Source organism: Oncorhynchus kisutch, linkage group LG29 (genome assembly GCF_002021735.2).
Source record: "Oncorhynchus kisutch isolate 150728-3 linkage group LG29, Okis_V2, whole genome shotgun sequence".
Taxonomy (NCBI): domain Eukaryota; kingdom Metazoa; phylum Chordata; class Actinopteri; order Salmoniformes; family Salmonidae; genus Oncorhynchus; species Oncorhynchus kisutch.
The window spans coordinates 39,845,069-39,855,341 of NC_034202.2; positions in this window are offsets into that span (position 1 = coordinate 39,845,069).

Consider the following 10,273-nt stretch of genomic DNA (forward strand, 5'->3'; position numbering starts at 1 on the left):
AAAAACAAAACATATTTAAGACCCATAAGGCGCCTGCACAGAGTAAAGCGGGCGAAGGGTTAAGAAGCGCAGTTTGGCAGGTCATGTTTCGGAGGGCGTCACCCGAGCCCGTTGGGGAGTAGCAGCAATGAGACAAGATCAGCATTTGAGAGAAAAAAGGGTGTAAAATACAAACATTTTTTATTTATTTATTTAAAAGCCACCTTCACAACACCTAAAATAATATCCCTCAAAGAATAGTCTGATTCCAGTTTAGGGAAAAAAAACTGTGTTGTTTCTCTATCCTACTCCTACTCTCTATCCTACTTTCTCTATCCTATATCCTTCCTGTTTGGCCCTGTCCGGGGGTGTCCTCGGATGGGGCCACAGTGTCTCCTGACCCCTCCTGTCTCAGCCTCCAGTATTTATGCTGCAGTAGTTTATGTGTCGGGGGGCTGGGGTCAGTTTGTTATATCTGGAGTACTTCTCCTGTCCTATTTGGTGTCCTGTGTGAATCTAAGTGTGCGTTCTCTAATTCTCTCCTTCTCTCTTTCTTTCTCTCTCTCGGAGGACCTGAGCCCTAGGACCATGCCCCAGGACTACCTGACATGATGACTCCTTGCTGTCCCCAGTCCACCTGGCCATGCTGCTGCTCCAGTTTCAACTGACCTGAGCCCTAGGACCATGCCCCAGGAATACCTGACATGATGACTCCTTGCTGTCCCCAGTCCACCTGGCCATGCTGCTGCTCCAGTTTCAACTGTTCTGCCTTACTATTATTCGACCATGCTGGTCATTTATGAACATTTGAACATCTTGGCCATGTTCTGTTATAATCTCCACCCGGCACAGCCAGAAGAGGACTGGCCACTCCACATATGCTCTCTCTAATTCTCTCTTTCTTTCTCTCTCTCGGAGGACCTGAGCCCTAGGACCGTGCCCCAGGACTACCTGACATGATGACTCCTTGCTGTCCCCAGTCCACCTGACTGTGCTGCTGCTCCAGTTTCAACTGTTCTGCCTTATTATTATTCGACCATGCTGGTCATTTATGAACATTTGAACATTTTGGCCATGCTCTGTTATAATCTCCACCCGGCACAGCCAGAAGAGGACTGGCCACCCCACATAGCCTGGTTCCTCTCTAGGTTTCTTCCTAGGTTTTGGCCTTTCTAGGGAGTTTTTCCTAGCCACCGTGCTTCTACACCTGCATTGCTTGCTGTTTGGGGTTTTAGTCTGGGTTTCTGTACAGCACTTTGAGATATCAGCTGATGTACGAAGGGCTATATAAATACATTTGATTTGATTTGATTACTCTGGGGGGAAAACAAGCAACAACACGTTCCAATATGAAGACCTCATAAAAGAGTTAATCAATTACACTCGTTAAAAAGCCAGATGTCTGTTGGGTAAAACGACCTTCTAAACCTCTCTGTTGAACATCTGGGAAGGATGTTCCTGCTACGGAAGATACTCTGGTATCTAGTAGTGACTCTGTCCCTTCCTTCATCACTATGTAGTTGTGTTGCCAAGGCAGCAGCTACTCTTAGTTGTCCTCTGGTGTTGTAGCCTGTTATCTTCTTCATACCGTCCCAGACATCCTTGATGTTATTCGCTTGTAAGCTTTGCCTTCTAGTTTCAGTTTGTATTCATGTTTGCCTTTCCTGATCAGCCCTTTAATCTCTTTCTGTACTACTCTCGTTCTTTCTTTTTCCTGTTCAGTGCCTCCTTGATTTCTATTGGCTTATTATTTACATATCATTTTCACTGTTTTGCTTGTCACCACATGTGTCAGTACAGAAGTTACCGTAGTCCAATACGCATTCAGATGTCTCTTCCCAGTTGGAAACAGATTACAATCCGTACCTTCAAAGCAGCTCTGTACATCCTCTCCAGCTTCGGGTGTCCATTCGTGAATCACCGGCTGTGTAACGCATTGCCTCTGGATCTGTATTCTGGTAGTAGCTGGACGAGGTTGTGGTCAGGCGGTCCCAGCGAAGGCAGAGCAGTCGAGTAGTAAGCATCTTTCACATTTGAGTAGAGAAGTACAATGGTGAGTTGGAAGAATAAAAAAATAATGATAAAAAGTAGGGGCGTGGATCAGAAAATCAGTCAGTATCTGGTATGACTTTTTTTTTTTCAATGACAGCCTAGGAACAGTGGGTTAACTGCTAGTTCAGGAACAGAATGACAGATTTGTACTTTGTCAGCTCGGGGATTTGAACTTGCAACCTTTCGGTTATTAGTCCAATGCTCTAACCACTAGGCTACCCTGCTGCTGCCTCATGCAGCACGAGACATCTCCTTCGCATAGAATTGATCAGGCTGTTGATTGTGGAATGTTGTCCCACTCCTCGTCAATGGTTGTGCGAAGTTGTTGGATATTGGAGGGAACTGGAATACTCTGTCTTACACGCCGATCCAGAGCATCCCAAACATGGTCAATTTTTATGTTTTTTATTTTTTTATTTCACCTTTATTTAACCAGGTAGGCTAGTTGAGAACACCTTTATTTAACCAGGTAGGCTAGTTGAGAACAAGTTCTCATTTGCAACTGCGACCTGGCCAAGATAAAGCATAGCAGTGTGAACAGACAACACAGAGTTACACATGGAGTAAGCAATTAACAAGTCAATAACAGTAGAATATAAGAGAGTCTATATACATTGTGTGCAAAAGGCATGAGGAGGTAGGCGAATAATTACAATTTTGCAGATTAACACTGGAGTGATAAATGATCAGATGGTCATGTACAGGTAGAGATATTGGTGTGCAAAAGAGCAGAAAAGTAAATAAATATAAACAGTATGGGAAAGAGGTAGGTAAAATTAGGTGAGCTTGGTGAGTATGCAGGCCATGGAATAACTGGGACATTTTCAGCTTCTAGGAATTGTGTACAGATCCTTGTGACATGCTGAAACATGAGGTGATGGTGGCGGATGAATGACACGACAATTGGCCTCAGGATCTCGTCACAGTATCTCAATGCATTCAAATTGCAATCGATAAAATGCAACTGCGTTCGTTGTCCGTAGCTTCTGCCTTCCCATACCATGACCACCGCCGCCACTATGGGGCACTGTTCACAATGTTGACAGCAGGAAACCGCTCGCCCACACGACTCCATACACCCTGCCTGCCACTTTCCAGTACAGATTCATCCGTGAAGAGCACACTTCTCCAGCGTGTCAGTGGCCATTGAAGGTGAGCATTTGCCCACTGAAGCCAGTTACGATGCCGAACTGTAGTCAGGTCAAGACCCTGGGGAGGACGACGAGCACGAAGATGAGCTTCCCTGAGACAGTTTCTGACAGTTTGTGCAAAAATGATTTTGTTGTGCAAACCCACATTTTCATCTGCTGTTTGTTGTGACAAAGGTCCTGGGCTGGCATGGTAACACGTGGTCTGCGGTTGTGAGGCCGGTTGGACGTACTGCCAAATTTTCTAAAATGCCTCGAATTATGGTAGAGAAATAAAAATGGAATTTCTGGCAACAGGTCTGGTGGACATTCCTGCAGACAGCATAACAATTGCACGCTCCCTCAAAACGTGTGTTTTGCTGTGTGACAAAAACCACTCTGAAGAGTGATACTCAGTAATGTGTTGTTTTTCCCTTACATAACACTTTGCACTCAGGATAATAAGATAATTGCTTTGTCACATTTTTTGCAGTATTACTTTAGTGCCTTGTTGGAAACAGGATGCATTTTGGGGGATATTTTTTAGTCCGTACATGCTTCCTTCTTTTCACTCTCAGTTAGGTTAGTATTGTGGAGTAATTACAATGTTGTTGTTCCATTCTCAGTTTTCTCCTATCACAGCCATTAACTCTCTAACTGTTTTGGCCTCATGGTGAAAAATCCCTGAGCAGTTTCCTTCCTGTCCGGTAGCTGAGTTAGGAAGGACGCCTGTATCTTTGTAGTGACTGGGTGTATTGATACATCATCTGAAGTGTAATGAATAACTTCACCGTGTTCAAAGGGATATTCAATGTCTGCTTTTATTTAATCTACCAATAGGAGCCCTTCTTTGAGAGGTATTGGAAAACATCCCTGGTCTTTGTGGTTGAATCTGTGTTTGAAATGCACTGCTCGACTGAGGGATCTTAAAGATAAAAGTATGTGTGGGGTACAGAGATGAGGTAGTCATTCAAAAATCATGTTAAACACTATCGTGTGCATTAAGTACTTTTGGATGTGCTTGTCTCACATGCTAGCCTCTACCACTGTTGTAGTAGCAAGCTCATTTACACATGCATCTACAAATGTTTTTATTTGTTTGTCTTGCGTATGACTCCATGCCCTACAGCCAAGTAAAGTTGTCCAGCTACAGCTAGGGCTGCCCCCCCCTGAGACGACACAGTACAGTAGTCACACTACAGCTAGGGCTTCCCCCCCCTGAGACAACACAGTACAGTAGTCACACTACAGCTAGGGCTGCCCCCCCCCCCCTGAGATGACACAGTACAGTAGTCACACTACAGCTAGAGCTGCCCCCCCCCGAGACGACACAGTACAGCAGTTCAACTACAGCTAGAGCTGCCCCCTCCCCTGAGACGACACAGTACAGTAGTCCCACTACAGCTAGAGCTGCCCCCCCCCCGAGATGACACAGTATAGTAGTCCCATTACAGCTAGAGCTGTCCCCCCCCCCGAGATGTAACAGTATAGTAGTCCCACTACAGCTAGAGCTGCCCCCCCCGAGATGACACAGTATAGTAGTCCCACTACAGCTAGAGCTGCCCCCCCCCCGAGATGACACAGTATAGTAGTCCCATTACAGCTAGAGCTGTCCCCCCCCCGAGATGTAACAGTATAGTAGTCCCACTACAGCTAGAGCTGCCCCCCCCCCGAGATGACACAGTATAGTAGTCCCACTACAGCTAGAGCTGCCCCCCCCCTGAGATGTAACAGTACAGTAGTCCCATTACAGCTAGAGCTGCCCCCCCCCCTGAGATGAAACAGTACAGTAGTCTCACTACAGCTAGAGCTGCCCCCCCCCCTGAGATGTAACAGTACAGTAGTCCCACTACAGCTAGGGCTGCCCCCCCCCCCCGAGATGAAACAGTACAGTAGTCCCACTACAGCTAGAGCTGCCCCCCCCCTGAGATGAAACAGTACAGTAGTCCCACTACAGCTAGAGCTGCCCCCCCCCCCCCCCCCCCCCCACCAGAGATGTAACGAGGGAAATAGGGATGCAGGGGGGGGGTGAAACTAGGCAGTCACACCCGATTCCCATGTGGAGCTGGATGGTTTCACGATCATCAGAACTTTCTAGGAATATTTGGGGGGGGAGGTGTCTGTATTTGAACAATCGATTTTGCCACACTAACTATGTCACAGTGAAGAAGGTCTGTTCCCCTCATTTGGAGCTGTTAGCAGTGGGCTGCCGACCCTTACTATTCACTTAGCGAATTCCGTAGCGTGATAGTGATTGTTGTCCTCGAACGCTAAACTGGCCACAGACACTTTCCACAAAGTCACCACAGACCTGTCATTGTCTCTGGGTATTTCAACCACTGTTTGCTGCCCACGACACTTCCTGTTAAGGCCTAGGCGTCCTGCTAGCGGGACATCTTGTGGAGAAACTGGAGGGCGCGCAATTCCACTAAATAACCATAAAAATTATGGATATTAAACATTTAGGAACATACAAGTGTCTTATATCGGTTGAAAGCTTAACTTCTTGTTAATGTAACTGCACTGTCCGATTTACAGTAGCTATTACAGCCAAAGCATGTCATGCGATTGTTTGAGGACGGCGCCCCCACATCAAAATATTTTTCCAACGGCGCAGGTTTCCTTAATTCACAAATAGCGATTAAATATTCACTGACTTTTTGAAAATCGTCCACTGACTTGTCATCCAAAGGGTCCCAGCTATAACATGTAGTGTTGTTTTGTTAGATAAATTGATTCTTTATATCCCAAAAAGTCTGTTTAGTTGGCGCCAACGATTTGAGTAATCAACTCATTCAACATGCATAGAAAGGAATTCGAAAATCTAACCTGTAACTTTGCTTCTACAACTGAAAATACATTTCTATTTACTCCTCAGATACCCTAAAAGGTAATCAAACTATAATATGTCTTAAGGGAATAAGTATGTACAATAGGAAACCGATTTTAGCAGGTGTGTTCTGTCTTAATGGCTCACAAAAACACGAATTTCCAAGACTGTGTCCCTGTACTAAAACTGATATTTCTTCTCCGTTTTTGAAGTTAGAAGCCCGAAACCTTGAACATAGACTGCTGACACCCTGTGGAAGCCATAGGGTGAGGGGGGAGGAGGAGAGAGAGAGAACATTAAAGCCTGAATAGATGGAGAGAGAGAGAACATTAAAGCCTGTATGGATGGAGAGAGAGAGAACATTAAAGCCTGTATGGATGGAGAGAGAGAACATTAAAGCCTGTATGGATGGAGCGAGAGAGAGAGAACATTAAAGCCTGTATGGATGGAGAGAGAGAACATTAAAGCCTGAATAGATGGAGAGAGAGAGAGAACATTAAAGCCTGTATGGATGGAGAGAGAGAGAGAACATTAAAGCCTGAATAGATGGAGAGAGAGAGAACATTAAAGTCTGAAAAGATGGAGAGAGAGAGAACATTAAAGCCTGTATGGATGGAGAGAGAGAACATTAAAGCCTGTATGGATGGAGAGAGAGAGAGAACATTAAAGCCTGTATGGAGAGAGAGAGAGAGAGAGAGAACATTAAAGCCTGTATGGATGGAGAGAGAGAGAACATTAAAGCCTGTATGGATGGAGAGAGAACATTAAAGCCTGAATAGATGGAGAGAGAGAGAACATTAAAGCCTGAAAAGATGGAGAGAGAGAGAACATTAAAGCCTGTATGGATGGAGAGAGAGAGAACATTAAAGCCTGTATGGATGGAGAGAGAGAGAACATTAAAGCCTGTATGGATGGAGAGAGAGGACATTAAAGCCTGTATGGATGGAGAGAGAGAGAGAACATTAAAGCCTGTATGGATGGAGAGAGAGAGAGAACATTAAAGCCTGTATGGAGAGAGAGAGAGAGAGAACATTAAAGCCTGTATGGATGGAGAGAGAGAGAACATTAAAGCCTGTATGGATGGAGAGAGAACATTAAAGCCTGAATAGATGGAGAGAGAGAGAACATTAAAGCCTGTGTGGATGGAGAGAGAACATTAAGCCTGTATGGATGGAGAGAGAGAACATTAAAGCCTGTATGGATGGAGAGAGAGAGAGAACATTAAAGCCTGTATGGATGGAGAGAGAGAGAGAGAGAGAACATTAAAGCCTGTATGGATGGAGAGAGAGAGAGAACATTAAAGCCTGTATGGATGGAGAGAGAGAGAGAGAGAGAGAACATTAAAGCCTGTATGGATGGAGAGAGAGAGAACATTAAAGCCTGTATGGATGGAGAGAGAGAACATTAAAGCCTGTATGGATGGAGAGAGAGAGAGAACATTAAAGCCTGTATGGATGGAGAGAGAGAGAGAGAACATTAAAGCCTGTATGGATGGAGAGAGAGAACATTAAAGCCTGAATAGATGGAGAGAGAGAGAGAACATTAAAGCCTGTATGGATGGAGAGAGAGAGAGAACATTAAAGCCTGAATAGATGGAGAGAGAGAGAACATTAAAGCCTGAATAGATGGAGAGAGAGAGAACATTAAAGCCTGTATGGATGGAGAGAGAGAGAGAACATTAAAGCCTGAATAGATGGAGAGAGAGAGAACATTAAAGCCTGAATAGATGGAGAGAGAGAGAACATTAAAGCCTGAATAGATGGAGAGAGAGAGAACATTAAAGCCTGTATGGATGGAGAGAGAGAGAACATTAAAGCCTGTATGGATGGAGAGAGAGAGCATTAAAGCCTGTATGGATGGAGAGAGAGAGAGAGAGAGAACATTAAAGCCTGTATGGATGGAGAGAGAGAGAACATTAAAGCCTGTATGGATGGAGAGAGAGAGAACATTAAAGCCTGTATGGATGGAGAGAGAGAACATTAAAGCCTGTATGGATGGAGAGAGAGAACATTAAAGCCTGTATGGATGGAGAGAGAGAGAGAGAGAACATTAAAGCCTGTATGGATGGAGAGAGAGAGAGAACATTAAAGCCTGTATGGATGGAGAGAGAGAGAGAACATTAAAGCCTGTATGGATGGAGAGAGAGAGAGAGCATTAAAGCCTGTATGGATGGAGAGAGAGAGAACATTAAAGCCTGTATGGATGGAGAGAGAGAGAACATTAAAGCCTGTATGGATGGAGAGAGAGAGAGAGAGAGAGAGAGAACATTAAAGCCTGTATGGATGGAGAGAGAGAACATTAAAGCCTGTATGGATGGAGAGAGAGAGAGAACATTAAAGCCTGTATGGATGGAGAGAGAGAGAGAGAGAGAACATTAAAGCCTGTATGGATGGAGAGAGAGAGAGAACATTAAAGCCTGTATGGATGGAGAGAGAGAGAGAGAGAGAGAACATTAAAGCCTGTATGGATGGAGAGAGAGAGAACATTAAAGCCTGTATGGATGGAGAGAGAGAACATTAAAGCCTGTATGGATGGAGAGAGAGAGAGAACATTAAAGCCTGTATGGATGGAGAGAGAGAGAGAGAACATTAAAGCCTGTATGGATGGAGAGAGAGAACATTAAAGCCTGAATAGATGGAGAGAGAGAGAGAACATTAAAGCCTGTATGGATGGAGAGAGAGAGAGAACATTAAAGCCTGAATAGATGGAGAGAGAGAGAACATTAAAGCCTGAATAGATGGAGAGAGAGAGAACATTAAAGCCTGTATGGATGGAGAGAGAGAGAGAACATTAAAGCCTGAATAGATGGAGAGAGAGAGAACATTAAAGCCTGAATAGATGGAGAGAGAGAGAACATTAAAGCCTGAATAGATGGAGAGAGAGAGAACATTAAAGCCTGTATGGATGGAGAGAGAGAGAACATTAAAGCCTGTATGGATGGAGAGAGAGAGCATTAAAGCCTGTATGGATGGAGAGAGAGAGAGAGAGAGAACATTAAAGCCTGTATGGATGGAGAGAGAGAGAACATTAAAGCCTGTATGGATGGAGAGAGAGAGAACATTAAAGCCTGTATGGATGGAGAGAGAGAGAACATTAAAGCCTGTATGGATGGAGAGAGAGAACATTAAAGCCTGTATGGATGGAGAGAGAGAGAGAGAGAGAGAGAACATTAAAGCCTGTATGGATGGAGAGAGAGAGAACATTAAAGCCTGTATGGATGGAGAGAGAGAACATTAAAGCCTGTATGGATGGAGAGAGAGAACATTAAAGCCTGTATGGATGGAGAGAGAGAGAGAGAGAACATTAAAGCCTGTATGGATGGAGAGAGAGAGAGAACATTAAAGCCTGTATGGATGGAGAGAGAGAGAGAACATTAAAGCCTGTATGGATGGAGAGAGAGAGAGCATTAAAGCCTGTATGGATGGAGAGAGAGAGAACATTAAAGCCTGTATGGATGGAGAGAGAGAGAACATTAAAGCCTGTATGGATGGAGAGAGAGAGAGAGAGAGAGAGAGAACATTAAAGCCTGTATGGATGGAGAGAGAGAGAGAACATTAAAGCCTGTATGGATGGAGAGAGAGAGAGAACATTAAAGCCTGTATGGATGGAGAGAGAGAGAGAACATTAAAGCCTGTATAGATGGAGAGAGAGAGAACATTAAAGCCTGTATGGATGGAGAGAGAGAGAGAACATTAAAGCCTGTATGGATGGAGAGAGAGAACATTAAAGCCTGAATAGATGGAGAGAGAGAGAGAGAGAACATTAAAGCCTGTATGGATGGAGAGAGAGAGAACATTAAAGCCTGTATGGATGGAGAGAGAGAGAACATTAAAGCCTGTATGGAGAGAGAGAGAGAGAGAGAGAGAGAGAGAACATTAAAGCCTGTATGGATGGAGAGAGAGAGAGAACATTAAAGCCTGTATGGATGGAGAGAGAGAGAGAGAGAGAGAGAGAACATTAAAGCCTGTATGGATGGAGAGAGAGAGAACATTAAAGCCTGTATGGATGGAGAGAGAGAGAACATTAAAGTCTGTATGGATGGAGAGAGAGAGAGAGAGAGAACATTAAAGCCTGTATGGATGGAGAGAGAGAGAGAGAGAGAAAATTAAAGCCTGTATGGATGGAGAGAGAGAGAACATTAAAGCCTGTATGGAAGGAGAGAGAGAACATTAAAGCCTGTATGGATGGAGAGAGAGAGAGAGAGAGAGAGAGAGAACATTAAAGCCTGAATAGATGGAGAGAGAGAGAACATTAAAGCCTGTATGGAAGGAGAGAGAGAGAGAGA